Genomic DNA, 546 nt, shown 5'->3' with positions numbered 1-546 from the left:
GTGTGGCTCCTCCGGTGGGGTTTTCTGCTGCATCCCCTTAGCCGGTTTCTGCAGTTTTGTATCCTCAGAGCCCAGAATAACGGGAGCGCAGCCTTAGCCCTTTTAACCCTTCAGCTTCTACGATGCGTGCCTCAAAACAAGTTCAGGGTATGAGCACTGAAGGTAACGGGAGCGGGATCCAAAGCCCTGGGCGTTATTCACGTTTCAGCGTCACCAAAGCAGCTTTCAGGGTGCAAACCCCAAAGCAGCGGGGCTCTTCGGGGTCCTACCTCGTGTCCCTCGCGTTTGGCCGCCGCCAGCCCCCTTACAGACGGGGTTCTAGTCCGTTCTGCTCTCAGCTGTCTCCTTGGACGCCAGTTCCCGTTCTTTCAAAACCTGCGCTCGTTTCAGCGACCTTCCCTGCGCGGCGGCTGAACCGAGCCTTCCGAGGCCACCGCTGCCCCTTCGTGCCTGCGCTGTTGGACGTCCTCACGGGAACAGCCGTGCGCTACGTCTTCCCGTCGCGGTTAAAATCACTCTGTGCACAACACCCGTGGCTGGGGGGGT

General features: G+C 59.7%; 1 protein-coding gene across 1 annotated transcript in view; it reads right to left on the bottom strand.

The window, feature by feature from the left end:
* NADSYN1 (NAD synthetase 1) overlaps window positions 1–546 on the bottom strand; it is a 21,640-nt gene that overhangs the window by 20,545 nt on the left and 549 nt on the right. The window lies entirely within an intron of this gene.

Source organism: Aptenodytes forsteri, unplaced genomic scaffold (genome assembly GCF_000699145.1).
Source record: "Aptenodytes forsteri isolate BGI_AS27 unplaced genomic scaffold, ASM69914v1 Scaffold252, whole genome shotgun sequence".
NCBI classification, from domain to species: domain Eukaryota; kingdom Metazoa; phylum Chordata; class Aves; order Sphenisciformes; family Spheniscidae; genus Aptenodytes; species Aptenodytes forsteri.
The sequence above is the reverse complement of the archived record's forward strand: the minus strand, read 5'-3'. Positions and strand labels throughout refer to the sequence as shown.